This window comes from Acinonyx jubatus, chromosome B2, assembly GCF_027475565.1.
Source record: "Acinonyx jubatus isolate Ajub_Pintada_27869175 chromosome B2, VMU_Ajub_asm_v1.0, whole genome shotgun sequence".
Taxonomy (NCBI): domain Eukaryota; kingdom Metazoa; phylum Chordata; class Mammalia; order Carnivora; family Felidae; genus Acinonyx; species Acinonyx jubatus.
Window position 1 is genome coordinate 122168371 of NC_069385.1, and position 18041 is coordinate 122186411.

The following is an 18041-nucleotide window of genomic DNA, read 5'->3' on the forward strand; positions in this document are numbered from 1 at the left end:
ATCTGTAGGTAATCCTTTGTAGGTGAGCAATCTGTAATCTCTTAATTGCTGTTCCACCAGATTGAGCATTTTGTTATTTTATTTTATTTTACTTTCTTTAGTTTATTTATTTATTTTGAGAGAAAGAGAGAGTATGCAGGGGAGGGGCAGAGAGAAAAGAGAAAGAGAATCCAAGAAGGCTCCATGTTGTATTGTCAGTGCAGAGCCCAACATGGGGCTTGATCTCAAGAACCTCGAGATCATGACCTGAGCCAAAATCAAGAGTCAGATGCTTAACCAACTGGGCCACCTAGCTGTCCTCAGATTGAGCATTTTGTTTAATTTTATTAAAAAAAATTCTAAACATTTATTTATATTGGATAGAGAAAGAGAGAGATAGTGTGAGCAGGGGAGGAGCAGAGAGAGAGGAGACACAGTATTTGAAGCAGATTCCAGGCTCTGATCTGTCAGCACAGAGCCAGACGTGGAGCTCGAACTCCTGAGCCATGAGATCATGACCTGAGCTGAAGTCGGATGCTTAACTGATGGAGCCACTCAGGCACCCCTCAGATTGAGTGTTTTAGATTACACATCTTTAAAGCTTCTTGGTTACCCATCTTTTATATATCCATGACAATGTTGCATATTTCTTGGGCAGCATTCATCCCTTATTCTTTATGTTCTGTTATCTCTCTGAACAATATTTTAATTATATTTTTAAAAAACCAAATTATATGACATAGCAGCCTCTTTGAAGCCATTCTTCTTCATGTTCACTCTTGAAATGAAAAAAAAAAAAAACAGTTCTATGTTTAGTTTAAAAATATCCAGTAGTCTCTGAATACAAGTGAGTAGAAAGAGACCACATTTAGACACCTCCAGGCCAGCATCATCTCACATTCATGCAATACACCTGAGACATCTGTGTATTTAATTTCCGTTTTTAAAATGTACTTTCTGTCCATGCAATACACTAAAATTTACTGCAGTTGTACCCATATCTCTGGCTCCAAGACATCTGAAAGAGGTTCTGATGATGCTAAAGCTTTTACTGTTGCATTACGTGAATTTACCTTGACAGAAAAGTAATTCCATGAAACAAGACAGTTGGGGAATGGCCCAAAATATTTTGAATTCTACTGTGTCACTAATGTTCTGGTACAACCAAATAACTTGACTTCACAAGATTTTTCTCTGTGAGCTCCCCCTCAAGGAGATAACACAGCCAAGTCTATGAGCGACAATTCAGTTACAGGAAACCTCTGATTTAATGTACCTTGCCCTACTCACTCCTCTATGCCCATGCCAGGCACATATTGTTTTACCACCTGAATCCCCTGACTTTGACCAGGTCCGAGAGCCTCAGACCAAGCCACCACATTTCTAGGTAAGCTTGAGGTTGCAGTTGTGATAATATCAGAGTTTTAGAGTCATGAATAATTTGTAAAACAAAGACATTCTTAAAACCTGTAATGAAGTTTCTGTTTTACCCAGATTTTTCTGTGATGTAAACAAAGATGGACACTTCTAGTAAAAACTTATCAGGTTACTATGCATCAATGACTAAGGATTTACCACTTCTGGTATTTTTTTTCTATATTCCTTCAAATTACTCATGAAAAAAAGAGTAGCTTCTAAGGTATTACAGAAAAAGAACCAAATCACAGTTTTAAAAAACCTATGTTCTTCATCTACCTCTAAGCTGTGTAAATCTCATAACCTTCTGTCACTTAAACTGCCACAGCCGTAGTGCTTCAGTCACTTAAACTGCCACCGCCATAGTGTCTATATCTGTTTAGTGGGGATGTGTGCCCTGTCTACCTCATGAGATCCCTGTGAAGATGAGGTAGGAAAAGTTATTTTAACTACATATCCTATCAAACTGTTCTTTCTGAAGATGATGATCTGCTCTCCTTCCCAGTGCTCTTCATTCACAGGTTTATAAGTTTTTAAGTATTTACAGAGAGGCTACAATGTGCCTGGAATTCACTCTGCCCACCATTACCAAGAATCAGCTTCTGTGTTCTGCCACCTCCAGTTCTTTTCTTCAGCAAATACTTACATGTCTACCTTGTGTCAAGAGCTCTGGCAGCCACAGAGGAGTCAAGGATGACTGCAATACAGCCCCTGTTTAGCAGGGTGACAGATAATTCTTGACATCATGATCATTGGGACTCAGTGATAAAATGGGTCACAGGGACTGCAGGGGCACATTGGGGACACTTTACCAGACTGGTGAGACCAATGTGTGGGCTTCAGAGGCTGAGGAAGGGTAATCTGTGAAGGACCTGAGGCTTAAATGTATTCTAAAAGATGAGCAGAATGTCTAAGTAAAGGGGAGGAGAATGCATTCAGGTAGAAGAAAGAGCATGATTAAATATTGGCCTGGAAACTAGGGAGCCCAGTGGGAAAGTCTAAGAGGGCCTATGTATTCTAAACCTTGAGGAATACCAACATTTAATGTCCATGTGAAAGATATGAGATTTGCAAAAGAAACAGGAAAATCAGCTGCTGGCAGTGGTGAGGTGGAATGGGGTGGGGCAGAAAAAATATAAAAACAACCAGACTAATGGTGTGGCAGAAGCCAAGGAAAGAGAGAGTTTAATGAAGGAGGTTTCTAACAACGTGGAAGGCCAAGACAATGAGGACTCAGCTTAGTGGTTTTGAGTTATTCATACCTGAGTGGGCTTGTTTAATCAGAATGCTTTTTTTTTTTCAACTTTCAACAGAGATTAGAATTTAAAGGTAAGAATTTGATAAAAGATTAGGGCAAAATATTTTGGAATATGATAAATATATGTTTTTTAAGTTTCTTAGATGCGCTTGTGAGAAGGTAGGAGACAGACTCAGGAAAGTGAGGTGGTAGAAAGACACACAATCAAATTTGCCAACCTCAAAATGAGAGTGTAGGGCTGTCCCCTCCCAGGGCCTTGAAGGTCTGTGGGTATTTACAAAGATTAATCATAGGCCTGATGCTACAAGTTAAAAATAAGCAAATTATGTAGTTTAAGAGGTTTCTTAGTCATGAAATTTTACACTGTCTTTTAGACCTTAAGGCTAAACAAAATTAACTGCCTGCCCAGTTTCTAATTAAATACTTCACTTGTTATTCACTTTACTCAGGCTATATTTTACATTGTTTCTAGGCTGTGTTGCTGTGAGATTCATTATTGTGGTTAAGGCAGGCATGAGAGAAAACATCTTCTGTAGCTATATGATTACTAATTTTATTGTGTGCATATTATTTTTATTATATGGCTAAGATATTATTAAATTGTGCACCTGGAATAGGTAGAATTTGGAGCTCTCTCTCTCTCTGCCTTGTGTGTGTATGTGTGTGTGTGTCTCACCTTAATGAGTAATCTAAGACAGAGCTGATCACCCAAGCCAGGTGGTTATCACAAAGGGAAAATAGGCACATAGAAAGTTATTTTTTTCCCCTAGAAGAGAAATTAGAAATGAATGTGAAGTAGAGTTCCCATCTCAAACACAAGAAAAGGTTCTGTTTTGGAAAATCAGAATGTTTCCTTGAATAAAGTAAGAAATGCAGGTGAACCAGTTCCCTGTTTTCTGGGAAACAAGATAGTACTCAAAATGTTGAGAGAAAGGAAATCAGGCAAGGGGAAAGGTGGCGGGGTAGGGGACATTCAAGTTGATATTTTAAGCATAACAACAATAAAAGTGGAGACCATGTGGAGTCCAATCCCTTTTCCTAAAAGGATTATTGATTTACTTAAAATTAGAAAATGTGGACAATGTTTTTTGTTTATCTTAATTTTTTATTACATTACATTTATGAAATGCCAGACTACTTCAGATTAAAGGAAAATATTTGGATCCATGAGTGGATCCAGGCCCAGGTGGAGATAGGGGCCTTGAGGTGAGCTGAAAAATCAGCAGAGAAAGTTGGTTTTGCTGATTTATCACCCCTTCTACTGGTGGATTTCTTTCAAGAGTTTTCTTTTCTCTCTGAACAGCATTTTCTAAGATGACAACACATTTTTTGCTCTATAATGAGTTTGCAAAACAAAAACTAAACACTCTCTATGTTGCAGTCCTTCTTGCAGGGCATTTGGGTGACATTTGTTATCCTGAAATGGTTCACTGACATGATGAGACATAGAAGACCAAAAACTTCTGCAGATAAACAGTTTTTTTTTTACCTCTTGGGACCACTCCCAGGGCTCTGTAGGGAAAGGAATTCATAGGACCAGAGTCCTTTAGAGATCATAATGTGCTCTTTGGCTACTCTTTATACTTCATGAAAGAGTGGAAAACATTGACAAGATAGAAAATGGGCTCATGACCTACCAGTGAGTTTTCCAACTTGCCATATGCCTTAGTACAAATCTCTTCTATTTTCAAGGGGATGATCATGCCTTTGACAGGACAAGAACAGAAATTTCATGAATAGAAATAATCTTTAGGCTGCTTTTAATTGGAAGAATGCTAGAAATAGTTTGCAATGATAATAAAAGAACAAAAAAGACTAAAATATTGAACATATAAACTTATTTGTAGATAAGAATAAACATGGAGCAACTTTTCTTGAACATTTTCTGTAACACATTTTTATAACTTAATGGGCAGAGGACCATTATGGGTTATAGAATTACTTTCAGGGCCTCTGGCTGGACTTTTTAAAATGCATGATCATGAAGCAAAATTTTACTATGATGAAGCTATTTAAATGTGATCTTTTCTTTAGGGGTACTAATCCCAATGGAAAATTTCCAGGTATTTAATAGTTGTTTCTAGTTTTTAATTTCCCTCAAAGGAAGGTCAAAGAGAAGTATTTATTTTAAACTATTTATGACCCGGTACTATGTGAGAGACTTATATGAGCCCCTATTAACGTCACCTTTCCCTCTTTCTTATACCCAACAGCAACTGCCTGGAATTGGCATCAGGTTAGATTCAGAGCTGGAAATAGTCACTGACAGATTTCATCTCGAACCTGGGGGGTAAGAAAGCAGTTTCATAAATTCTTACTCAGTAGCCATCAGACACCATCAGCACTCTCTTTGCCAGCAGTTCCCTATGAGACAGATGTCAATTTCAGCCTATTTCCTCCTCCTCCATAAATGGAGTTGCCCCATTGTATTTTTATTAATTAGTGTGAAAGGTATTTACTGAATGTGCAAAGCACTTTGCTCATTGTGAGAAAGTTGTGAAGAATCAGATTTTAAGAGATTTACCCTTTTGTTGGCTGGAAAAGAGGCAAAATCCATTAAAAATTTTAAATAAATAAAAAAGGTAAATAAAACTAGAGATCAAGGTCAACATTAACACTGTAAGTCATGTTAATAGCATGTACTTTTAAGTTTCTCAGGATCCACATAAGAGTGAAAACATATGGTATCTGTCTTAACAGAAACCCATGGGGGAGGGGAAGGAAAAAAAAAAGAGGTTAGAGTGGGAGAGAGCCAAAGCATAAGAGACTCCTAAAAACTGAGAACAAACTGAGGGCTGATGGGGGGTGGGAGGGAGGGGAGTGTGGGTGATGGGTATTGAGGAGGGCACCTTTTGGGATGATCACTGGGTGTTGTATGGAAATCAATTTGACAATAAATTTCATATATTGAAAAAAATAGCATGTACTTTTGATATGAGAATGACACTTTACCCCCTTTACCCCTGGAGTTTCCTTCCCAAATCCCATTACCCCAGTCTGATCATGAGAGAAACATCAGACAAACCCATATGAGGGACATTCCACAAAATACCTGACCAGTGCTCCTCAAAATTGTCAATGTCATCTAAAACAATGAAAGCCTAAGAAACAGTCATAGCCAAGAGAAGCCTAAGGAAACATGACTAAATATAATGTGACATCTTGGATAGGATTCTGGAACAGAAAAAGGACATTCAGTAAGAACTAAGGAAATCTGACTAAAGTGTGGACTTAATAATAAAATATCAATATTGGTTAATTATAACAAAAGAACTACACTATTGTAAAATCTCATACAGAATTCCCTGTACTATTTTCAGATTGTTTGATAAGTCTAAAACTGTTTTAAAATAAAAATGTTATCTTAAAATCTGAAATAAAAACAGATATTTGGACAAGAGAGTGCAAGGTGGCATAAATGGTAACAGTTAACTTTAATTAACAAGGTACTCTGTACCTGGCACTGTGCTAAGTATTTTACAAAAATTAATCTGTTTAATCCCCACAACAAGCCTCTGAGGTAGATGTTATTACTATCCTCATTTCAGAGTCCAAGAAACTGAGGCACAGAACAATGCAGTGATCAACACAGACCTCAAAAACATTCTGGGTAAAGGTAGGCTTAGAACCCAGGCACATGTGCTCACTACATCTATCTGTTTCTCAGTATGTGAGGAGGTGCTAGATGAGGTACCTGGACAATAAATTGTTGGGTTAGAGGATGAGCCATGCCATGGCCTTGGATGAGTGAAACCCTCATGGAGAAGGAAAGACTTGATCAGAGCTTTGAAGTGTGGCTGGAGGGAAACAGAAGAGATGTTGCCAGCAGGAACAGAGAAAGTAAATTGGTCTAACTGTAAGAGACAGCAGGGAGGAAGTGTGACCTGGTAGTTAAAAACTCAGGTCTGGCACTTTCAGCCTTGACTGTAAGAAGCTATTGTAAGAAACTATAAAACTGGACAAAAAACATAAACTGCTGAACAGCAGGCAGTGCAGAACCATGACTCTTAAAAGAAGGGGAACATGCAGTGAGCACACTTATACCCTGACTGTCTGTCGGGGGGTACTTTCTGGGTTGCAGCAAAGGCAGATGAGCACAGAGAACACAGATTCCTGCTGCCCCAATGAGGTGGAAGGAGAGCTGATAAATGGCCTGGGAAACCCAGGACAGGCTGAGGAGGGGCCCAAATGTCCTGGTGGAATGCTGACTGCATCAGAGCTGAGTTGTGCTTCATACAGGATGAGAGTCCATGAGGCCACCAAGCAAGCATGAGCAGCTGCTGTGGGGCTGAGGGGTTGATGGGGTCACAAGGGCTGGAACATGTAGGAGTTGGGACCCAGCCAGAGGCCAGAGACCACATTGAGCACTCTGGGCATTCAGATGAAGCCTCTAAAGCAAGGACTATGCCACAGGCAAGATTAAGGACAAAGCTGAATCATGAAACTCTAGAAAAGAAAAAAAAACAAAGCCTGACAAAATCATGAGAGACAACCAGAAATTTAACTACCTGACAGAATAAAGTTTTAGTACCTGTTAAAGGAAACTACATAATCCAGAATTCCAGAATTTTGGCAATGTATCATCTACAACATTCAGCATGACATAAACACACACATGCACACATACACAACTCTAGGCGAAAACTTGAAAGGGCCTACTGCAAATATGTTCAAGGACTTAAAGCAGACAAAGGGAAATTATTTTGTTAATAAAAGGAAATTCTAGAACTCAAAAGTACAAAAACTGAAATTGAAAAATCACTGACTGTCCTAACAGCACACTGGAAAGAATAGAAGGAAGACTTAATGAACTTGAATAAAATTAATACAATGATCTCACTGAGGAAAGAAGTGAAAGCAAGATTTAAAAAATTAAGCCTTAGTGATTTTGGAGATGTACTGAATAGTATAATGTATATGGAAGGACATGGGAGCTAAGGGAGTAAAAAAGTATTTGGAGAAATCATGACTGAAATTACCCCAAACTTATTTATCATACATCAACTTTTCTTCAAACACCAGGCAGGGTAAATATGAGAAAATCACACCTACATACAAAGTCAAATTCTGAAAATGTAATATAAAGAGAAAATATTATAAGCAGTCAGAGGAAAACACATTTCCTACAGGGGAACAGTGATCCAAATGATGAATGATTTCTCATCAGCATCAATGAAGTTCAGAAAATAGTGAAATAATATCTTTAAAATTTCAAAGGAAAAATAAAACTGTCAACTGAAAATCAAATCCAACAATATATATTTTAAAAAGATAATACAACATGATCAAGCTGAATTATTCTTTGAATATAAATCTAGTTTAATATTTAAAAAATCTATTGACACAACTCAAGACATTAACAGAACAAAGGAGAAAACCACTTGATCATCTCAGTAGATGGAGAGAAAAAGCATTTCATAGAACTAAAAACTTGTTAATATTACATTCTTCCAGCAAACCTGGATGGTACTCCTGCTACCATAATTTAATGTATATATTTAATGCTTTCTCCCTGAGATTAGGAAAAGGCAAGTATGTCTACCATCATCATTTCTCAGGCAGAAGAAGGATATAAAAGCAATAAAGGTTGGAAGAACAAAAACTGCCTTTTTACAGAAAAGAAAATTGTGTATATAAAACATCATAAGAATTTACAAAAAGCTTCTGGTAGAATACATTTATTTAGCAAATTCATAGGACACAAAACCAATATACAATACGCATTTGCATTTCTACATTCTAACAATAAACAGTGGGAAAACTAAATTTAAAAATTAAGTTTTACAATAGCATCAAATATTTAGGAGTAAATCTAAGCTGTGTACAACTACTACACTGAAAAATATGAGACGTTTCTCAGAAATTAAATAAGACCTGCATAAGTGTTGCAATATACCACATTTTCTTTGAAAAAGTCATTATTGTTAAGATACCAAATCTCTGCAAATTGATCTGTACATTCAGTACAATTCCTAATCAAATGTCCAGCTGTTTTTTAAGATAATGGAAGTAGATTCTCAAACTTATATGGAAATGCAAGAGAATAGACAAAACTTACTTCTTAATAGGAACTGGAACAGTAGTTTCCTCAGGGGGCAGGGACATGGGTATGGACTAGGAAGATATATGAGGAAAACTTCGGAAGCCCTGGAAATTTTGCATCTGAGCTCAGTAGTTGTTACAGGCTTACACATAAATAAAATCCATCAAGCTGTACAATTAAAATAATGCTCCTTAAGCAATTTATATATGTAACTCAAGACAAAAAAGACAGATATATGATTTCACTCATGTTCGGAATTTGAGAAACACAAAAGATGAACATAGGGGAAAGGAAGGAAACATATGATAAAAACAGAGAGGTGGGCAAACCATAAGAGACTCTTAAGTACAGAAAACAAACTCAGGTTGCTGGAGGGGAGGTTGGTGGGGTGATGGGTTAAATGGGTGATGGGCATTAAGAAGGACACTTTTTGGGATGAGCACTGGGTGTCATATGTAAGAGATGAATCACAGTTCTACTCCTGAAGCCAAGACCACACTGTATGTTTAACTAATTTGAATTAGAAAAAAAAGACAAAAATAAATAGAATAATAAACAAAAAAAATGCCATGATGAATTTTAAAGTATTTAGCATTGATACACAATAAATACACTACATAACAAACCTGGGATATAAAGCTAAAGCAATACTTAAGGGAATATATATATATATATATATATATCAAATAATTTTATTTGAAAAACTAATGAAATCAAGACAAGATCAACCAGAAAGCAGGACAAGAACCACTCAGCAAATACAACAAAATCAGAAAGAAAGGAAACATAATAATACTGGAATCATTGAAATAGAAGCAGAAAGAGTAATGTAAAGGCTAATATAAAAGGTTAACTGAAGATCTGTTGTTTTGAACAGCCTCCTGATTATAAACAAACCATTATGATCAAGCATAGTAAAGGTCCATATAAAAATATTGGGACTGATAAGAGCAAGAGAAGTGCAAACACAGTTGAAATTGAAATTGTAAGCAAATATAAATCTTATGCAAGTTATTTTGATAACAAAAAACAAATGAGAAAATTTCTACAAAAAAATAAGCAATATATGTTGTAACAGTAAACTAGAAAGTGGTCTTTATTAAAAGTGCAGCAAACACACCACTGAGTGGTGAAACTTGAGGAGCATCTCTGTTAAGGTCAAGAACGAGACAAGGCTGCCCGTGATTCCAACTTGTGTCATATTAAATTGAAGTCCTTGCCAAAATGTATAAGATAAGAAAAAGAAAAAAAAATTATAAGAACAAGAAAGGAAGAAATATAACAGACATTACTTCTGAGTTGATTAAATTTTCTAAAGAACATAGAATTCAAAAAAATATATAATCCCCAAACATTACCAATTTCAATCAGAAAATTTGAAGAGCTAACAGGAGAAAAACCTCACAATCATATAAAAATTGTAATGTACTCACCTTTGTGGATACACCTCTGGGCATATAATATATATATATATATAATATCTCTGTGGGGGAAAATTGCAAATCATTGATTAAGCACATATAGAAAGTCCCAATATAAATGTTAATGAATGGGAAGAGTCATTATCAAAATATAAGTAATTTCTCTCAAGCCAATCAACAGATTAAATGTAGTTCCAGAAAAATAGGGATTTTTATAGAACTTAAGCTCATCCTAAAATAAGTATGGAAAAGGAATAGACCAGATAGTATAGAGAGATGATTAATTTTTTTAATCAAGTATAATTAACATACAGGTATACAATATAATGATTACATATATATGTATTTATTTATTTCACCCACCCAACCCCACTTCCACTCTGACAATGACCAGTTTGTTCTCTGTATTTAAGCGTCTTTTTTTTGCGTGTGGATTTTCTTCGTTTGTTTTATTTCTTAAATTCCACATATGAGTGAAATCATATATTTGTCTTTCTCTGACTTATTTCACTTAGCATCACACCTTCTAGGTCCATCCATGCCATCGCAAATGGCAAGATTTCATTATTTTTTGTGACTAATATTCCATGATTGAATATTGAAATTGAATATCCATCTTCTTTATCCATCTGTCTATTGCCAGACACTTGGGCTGCTTGTGTCTTGTTAAAATGTTCATACTACCTAAGGCCATCTACAAATTTAATACAATCCCCATCAAAATATCAAGAGCATTTTTCACAGAACTAGAACAAATAATCCTAAAATTTGTACAGAATCTCAAAAGACCCCAGATAACCATAACAATCTTGAAAAAGAAGAGCAACGCTGGAGGAATCACAATCTCAGATTTCAAGATGTACTACAAAGGTGTAGTAATCAAAACAGCATGGTCCTGGCACAGAAGTAGACACACAGATCAACAGAATAGAGGAGAGACCAGGAATAAACCCACACTTCTGTGGTCAGTTAATCTATGGCAAAAGAGGCAAAAATATACAATGGGGGAAAGAGTCTTTTCAACAAATAGTGTTGGCAAAAATGCACAGCCACATGCAAAAAAAATGAAACTGGAGAGATAATTTTGAAAAAGAAAAAATGGGGTTTGCCTTAGGAGGTGTCCAGACTTAGGAGAATGCTAGACTATTTAAGACTATGTAGTATTGGCACAGATAGGCAAGAACAAACAAATAAACAAACAAAAAACCCCAAAAAATAAAACCAGAAACAGACCTAGATACATACAAAACCTCCCTGTGATGGGAATGGAAATTTAGAGCAATACGTTAAAGAAATATATATTACTAAATCAATAGTGTTTGGGAGACTGGCTTTCCATAAATAAATAAAGTAATAAAAATCATTTGTAGCTCACATTATCCATAAAAATACATGTAGTATATACTCAAAACCTAAATTTGTAGAGCAAAATGTAAAACTCTTAGAAGGTTTGAAACTTATTTGATATCATGTTAGGAAAAGGTTTCTCAAACAAGATGCAAATGGCACAAATCATAAAGGAAATATTGGTAAATTGATAATATTAAAAATAAAAACCTCTACATGAGAGGCTCTATAAGCCAAGTGAGAACACAAGCTTTAAGTGGTCAAAGTTACTTGTAATAAATAAAACTGACAAATACCCAGAACATAAAAAGATTTTCAACAAGATGAGGAAAAACAAAAATAGAAAAATGAACAAAAGCTATAAAATGATAATTCAAAAAGAACAAAGTCCAAATAGCCAATGAGTGGGTGAGAAGATGTTTAAGCAAATGCAGAGTAAAATGAGGCCCCATTCCATATCCAGAAGACAATTAGTCAGTGTCTGATGGAAGGTGTACAGCAGGTGATGGCAGGGAGAGTGGGAGAGAGAGGTGGGGGAACTTGTGTTCTTTGACCCTGTCAAGTCATAGCGTATAGTGTACCAAATTTGAAATCACTTGGAAGCTTGAGGGTCCTATGTCATCCACAACTTGGAAATTCTACTTTCATGTATGTGCCTTAGAGAGATCCTTGTGTTCCAGAGATCAGTATAAGAATGTACATACCCTTAATGTTTAAATGGACTGGATATATAAACCATAGTTTTGAAATAACACAGCAATTAAAATGAATACGCTTCATCTACATATATCAGCATAGATAAATTTGAAGTGTTAAATTTTTAAAAGCTAGTTTTACAATGTTATATGCTATCTAATCCAATATGTGATAATTAAATATACAGAAAACAGGTACATATTGTTTTTAAACACATACATATGTAGCAAGAGTCCAAAACATATGTGGAATAATGCATACCAACTTGAGAAGTTATCTCAGGAGAAGACAAGGTAGAGACATAAGGTTTGTTTGTATTTGTCTGCATTTGTAATGCTTTATTTTAAAACAAATAGTCTACAATAATAGTAAAATGTTAGCTTCTGCTCAGCCTCAGGGTAAAGCAGTGGCTGACTATTGCATTATTCAACTTTTCTGTGTTTGAAATGTCTCACAATGCAAAATAAAGAAAAACGTAAAGCAAGTACATTTATATTAATAATAATTAAGGAACTGAAATATCCTCACAAGCAAAAGCAAAATATCCTCAAAAGCAAAGACTGTTATTCACTGAAAACACATTTCTGTGCAGTCCAAGTGGTACTTGGGGCAAAGAGACTATAAAATCAGGATGGCTTCATCCTTATTGTTGGGGTTTGGCCAGAACACAAATGGGACCCACAGCGTGGCAGCCATCAGGGGTTGTGGGTCAGACCTCTGAGAGCTTTGTCCAGAAGGTGCAGGGAAGTTTTCACCAAGGAGGTTGGTGAAGAACCAAATCTTGCAAGATGAGTAAGTACTGGCCAAGCAGACCAGTAGGAATGTGGAAGAATGGGTTCACAGAGCCCTGTTAAGACTACTGGACATCTGGGCTATTCAATTAGCATTGATGGAGCATACCCTAGGTGTCAAGTGTTGTGCTCCATGGGTGGGGAACCCTGACCTCCTAGAGCTTACTCTTCACGTTAAAAATTCAGTGTGGGCTTTGTTGTCTATGACTTGTAAGGCTGTCTAGAGAAAAAATGTCAGAAATACAGGTCTCAGCTCTGTTCCCTGAGCTTCTCCATTAGGAGATTGGTAGTGGAAATTTTGTGACCTATCACGGGGGCCTCTAGAGAGGATGGGAAGAGAAACAGGAGAGAGGGTTGAGGTACGGAGCTAGAGAGAGCAGGCCCACTACCCTACAAGGTAGCTCTGCACAAATTGGAAAAAAATAAATTAGAAAAGTGTTTCCTTTACTATAGCACAGTTTGGCAGGCAGAGTATAGGAGAGACTTCAACCTGGCACCCTTATTCAATGCACAAACTGCAACTGTACATGACAGCCCCGAGCAAAGGCTCCTTAAGCCATGCTCAGGCAAGACGTGAATGTGGCCTACTTCTTTGTTGTCTGGGTGTGTGCCTATGTCCGCCTGGGAATTGGAAGGGACTACTCATCAACTCCTGATCTGGAGATAGCCTGGATGCCCTTGAGCCTTGTTCTCATGGGGGCTGCAGCCCATTCCCTCAGGAGATCTGATAGGGGTTCTGTTCCACCCTCCTGGACTGGGTGCCTGGTTCCTTATGTCTTAGCTCTGGCTGCTATGACAAAAATACCATAGACTGGATGACTCTAACAGCAGAAATTTATTTCTCATAGTTCTAGAGGCTGGAAGTTCAGGATCTGGGTGCTGCTTATTTGGTTCCTGGTGAGGACTTTCTTCCTGACTTGTAGACTTCCAACTTCTCACTGTGTCCTCATATGGCTGTGAGAATGAGAGCTCTGGTCTCTTCATCTTCTTTGTAAGGGTGTTAATCCCATCATGGAGACTCTACCTTCATCACCTCATCTAACTCTAATTACCCCCTCTAATACCATCACACTGGGGTTAGCATGTCCACATACAGAATTGTGGGGACACATTCAGTCCATAGCATCTTCTTTCTGCTGTCTCTGACATAGCTCCACAATATCTGACAGAGCAAAGAGGAGAGTGAGAGTTTGATGTGGTGTCACAAAAAGTTGTGCCATGAAGAGAAGAAGAAGCATGAGGAGAAAGACTGGAGGGATGGGGCCGAGGGGTCTGAAAGGCAGTGAGCTTGGAGACAGAAATCCTTTGGAGCCAGAGACGGTCTGAGGAGAAAGGGCAAAGGATGTGAGTGTAGCCATACTTCAGGGACTCTCTGTGGTTCAGATCTCAGAGGAGCAGCACACTTGGGGAGGCCACAGTGACAGGAAGCAGTGGTGAGGCAGAGTTTTAGAGAGCATGTGAGCATAGGGATTGGAGGAGAGTGCCATGTCTAAAGATAATGGCTCATTCATTCATTCCCTTGCAGGAAATGTTTACCCATCAAACACCTGCTGAGTTTCAAACTCCACTCTCCTAAATCTTGAGATGGGTACTGCCCTGAAACACACAAGAATGTACTGAAAGCCTTCAAGCCTCTGGGAGCTCAAGGCAGCATGTCATGCCAAGGTCCCATCTGGGAGCTGGGTGGCTCCCTTTTCAGAATGTGATTCCAGTGCTGGGTCACCCTTCCCCGAGCCGCATCTGTGATCTTTCACCAAATATGACCCCAGTGGCAGGGTGAACTCATTGCCCAGGTCTTTGGAGCAAGAGTGGGAGGCCTGGTCCAGTGATGTGTTCAGTCCAGACCTGACAACTCCCATAAGCAGGTCTTGACTCTCCCACGTGGTGTGGCAAATTCCTGCCTACAGTTCAGCCATGTGACCTTAAAACATAGTCTTCTATTTAACCTAAGCTAAGGTACTGATAATTTCAGTCCCAATTTTGGGTCTTGGAGGAAGGAAGAATAGGAAGAACTTTTTCTCTGTCTCTGAAGGCCAGTTCACAGCAATGTTCATCTGCTGGCACCTCTTGCTTCCTGAGTGCTCTTCTGTCCTGCTACCTTCTCTCCTGTCAGTGTCCTGATGCTACCTGCTCCCCTGAGCCATCCTTATCTCCCAAAGAGCTACATATTCTCAAGTTACTAACCATCCTCTTATCACCAAGAAAAACTTCATATTGGCTAGCCTGGGTGAATTCATATTAAGATAAGGATTACCTAGTATTAGAAGAGATCTTTATTAGGCAATTAAAATTTTAAAATATTATTTCTAGTTAAATGATTTTTAATAGACTTTTATTTTTAAAGAGCAGTTTTAGAATCACAGAAAAATTGAGGGGAAAGTACCAATTTTCCTTATAGCCACTGTCCCTACACATACATGGTCTTCACCACTATTAACATACCCTGACAGAATGGTGCATTTATTACAATTGATGAGTCCACACTGACACATCATTATCAGCCAAAGCCCATAGTTTACAGTAGGGCTCACTCTTGATGTCATGCATTCTTTTTTCTAATTATTATTTATTTTTAAAATGTATTTTATTTTATTTCTTAATTTAAATCAAAGTAAGTTAGCCTACAGTGTAGTATTGGTTTCAGGAGTAGACTTTAGTAATTCATCACTTACATATAACACCCAGTGTTCATCCCAACAAGTGTCCTCCTTAATGTCCATCACCCATTTAGCCCATCTTCCTACCCAACACTCCTCCAGTAACCCTCAGTTTATTTTCTGTATTTAAGAGACTCTTATGGTTTGCCTCACTCTCTCTCTGTTTTTCTTATTTCTTCTTCCCTCCTCCTATGTTCATCTGTTTTATTTCTTAAATTCCATATATGAGTAACATCATATGATATTTGTCTTTCTTTGCCTGACTTATTTTGCTTAGCATAATGCATTCTAGTTCCATCCATGTTGTTGAAAATGGCAAGATTTCATTCTTTTTCATTGCCAAGTAATATATCAGTGTGTGTGTGTGTGTGTGTCTGTGTGTCTGTGTGTGTCTGTGTGTATCCTTTCACCAGTCAATGGACATTTGAGCTCTTTCCATAATTTGGCTATTGTTGATAGTGCTGCTATAAACGTTGGGGTGCATGTTCCCCTTTGAATCAGAATTTTTGTATCCTTTGGATAAATACCTAGTAGTGCAATTCCTGGGTCATAAGGTGGTTGGTTCTATTTTTAATTTTTTGAGGAACCTCCATACTGTTCTCCAGAGTGGCTACAACTAGTTTGCATTCCCACCAACAGTGTAAAAGTGTTCCCCTTTCTCTAAATTCTTTTCAACATCTGTTGTTTTCTGAGGTGTTAATTTTTATCCATTCCGACAGGTGTCAGGTGGTATCTCATTGTGGTTTTGATTTGTATTTCCCTGATGATGAGCGATGTTGATCATCATTTTATTTGTTAACAATCTGGATGTCTACTTTGGAAAAGTGTATAATCATGTATTCTGCCCATTTCTTCACTGGATTGTTTGTTTTTTTGGGGGGGTGCTTTCTTAAGTTCTTTATAGATGTTGCATACTAACCTTTTATCCAATATGTCATTTGCAAATATCTTCACCCATCCCGTTGGTTGCCAGTACCAAACAGTCTTGGTAATTACAGTTTTGTAATACAGCCTGAAGTCTGGAATTGTGATGCTTCCAGAACCAATTTTCTTTTTCAACATTACTTTGGCTATTCAGGGTCTTTTGTGGTTCCATACAAATTTAAGAATTGTTTGTTCTAACTCCATGAAGAATACTGGTGTTATTTTGATAGGGATTGCGTTGAATATGTAGATTGATTTTGGTTGTATTGACATTTTAACAATATTTGTTCTTCCAATCCATGAACATGAATATTTTTCCATTTCTTTGTCTTCAATTTCTTTCATAAGCATTCTATAGTTTTCAGTGTATAAATTTTTACCTCTTTGGTTAGGTTTATTCCTAAGTATTTTATGGGTTTTGGTGCAATAAAAAATGGGATCAGTTCCTTGATTTCTCTTTCGGCAGCTTTATTATTGGTGTATAAAAATGCAACCTATTTTTGTATGTTGATTTTATATCTTTCGACTTTGCTGGGTTCATGTATCAGTTCTAGCAGGTTTTGGTGGAGTCTTTTCGGTTTTCACATAGAATATCATGTCATTTGTGAAGATTGAAAGTTTGACTTCTTCCTTGATGATGTGTATGCCTTTTATATCTTTTTGTTGTCTGATTGCTGAGGCTAGGACTTCCAGTGCTATGTTGAACAACAGTGGTAATAGTGGACATCTCTGTCGTATTCTTGACCTTAGGGGGAAAGTTCTCAGTTTTTCCCCATTGAGGATGAAATTATCTATGGGTCTTTCATATGTGACCTTTATGATGTTGAGGTATGTTACTTCTATCCCTATTTTCTTGAAGGTTTTTACCAAGAAAGGATGCTGTATTTTGTCAAATGCTTTTTCTACATCTATTGAGAGGATCATGTGGTTCTTATTCCTTCTTTTATTAATGTGATGTATCACATTGATTGATTTGTGGATATTGAACCAGTCCTGCATCCCAGGAATAAATTCCACTTGATCATGGTGAATAATATTTTTTAATTTTTTTAATGTTTATTTTATTTATTTTTGAGACAGAGAGAGAAAGAGCATGAATGGGGGAGGGGCAGAGAGAGAGGGAGACACAGAATCGGAAGCAGGCTCCAGGCTCTGAGCCATCAGCCCAGAGCCTGATGCAGGGCTCGAACTCACGGACCGCGAGATCATGACCTGAGCTGAAGTCGGACGCTTAACTGACTGAGCCACCCAGGCGCCCCAATACTTTTAATGTATTATTGGATTTGACTTGCTGTCTTGCTGAGAAATTTTGCATCCATGGTCATCAGGGAAATTGGTTTGTAATTCTTCTTTTTAGTGGGGTCTTTGTCTGGATTTGTAATCAAGGTAATGTTGGCTTCACAGAATGAGTTTGGAAGTTTTTCCTTCCATTTCTATATTTTGGAACAGTTCAAATGTATTTGAGACATTTCTTCCTTCTTATGGAAGCCCTGGAATGCTATACATTTT

General features: G+C 37.4%; 1 long non-coding RNA gene across 1 annotated transcript in view; it reads left to right on the plus strand.

Annotated features, from left to right (window-relative positions):
* The first annotated feature begins 683 nt into the window (after window positions 1–683).
* LOC128315665 (uncharacterized) overlaps window positions 684–18041 on the plus strand; it is a 38366-nt gene continuing 21008 nt past the window's right edge. The window contains exons 1-2 of the long non-coding RNA XR_008298674.1: window positions 684–1366; window positions 4867–4943. This is a non-coding gene — a long non-coding RNA (uncharacterized LOC128315665). The remainder of the gene's footprint in view (window positions 1367–4866; window positions 4944–18041) is intronic.